Genomic DNA, 1,066 nt, shown 5'->3' with positions numbered 1-1,066 from the left:
ACACACACACACACACACACACACACACACACACACACACACACACATATATATATAGATGCGTGTGTGTTTTGCGCTCAAAAAGAAAAAGGAAGTTAGAAGCGTTAATGATAATTTATATCAAAGGCAAGGGAGACGATTCTGAAATTCCAACAAAAGATTTTAATCTCTCTTGCAATTTAACACCATTATACCACGTTTCGGTGTTTTTAGTAGAGTCTATTCTGTTGGAAGTATTCAGACTAGCTCTCCGGTTTGAGAACAAATGGATAATATTTTCTGCTTCATTCTACTGTAACCTAAGAGACACTGTTTTCATCATGTTTCTTTTAGCACCAATCTGAGGGCTGTTGCTAAAAATGTTACATACACTGCTCTAAAAAAATTATCTGTTTCTTTTTAAGCACGTTTACAAATTCCCTTAATCTTCCATGTGCTGCGAAGCACATGTAGCTCTGACAATACTCGTTTCATTGTCTTTTGCATGAATTCTGAACTGACTTAATGACTAAATGAAGTTTAAGATCATACTTTATGAAACTTCATAAGATTGTCGATTTATCTTATCACAAAATCACAATTGTAAGGCAATTGTTTTAATGTAAGGTAATTGTTTTAATGGTTAAATCCATTAACACACCAATAAATGAGAGGTTGTTTTATCGAAGGAAAGGTGGTAATGACAGGAAGTTTAAGAACGGGGTATTTGTGCAGAGATGCTACAATGTTTAACAAATGGTTGAAATCTAATAAAATTAAGATACGAAAGTCAATTAAGGATATAATTAACTCAAGGGAATTTAAAATAGGGTAATGTAAAAGGAATGTGGACTTATCTTGTGAATGTGGTAAAAAGGTCATTTTTAGCGGCAAAAAACTAATAGTAGCGATTAAAGAAGTATATGTATATATATATATATATATATATATATGTATATATATATATATATATCTGTGTGTGTGTATATATCCACATATATATATGTATGTTTGTCTTTCTCTCTCTCTCTCTCTCTATATATATATATATATAAATGCATACATACATACATACATACATACATAC

This window comes from Octopus bimaculoides, chromosome 1, assembly GCF_001194135.2.
Source record: "Octopus bimaculoides isolate UCB-OBI-ISO-001 chromosome 1, ASM119413v2, whole genome shotgun sequence".
Lineage (NCBI taxonomy): Eukaryota > Metazoa > Mollusca > Cephalopoda > Octopoda > Octopodidae > Octopus > Octopus bimaculoides.
This window is presented reverse-complemented; position numbering follows the sequence as displayed.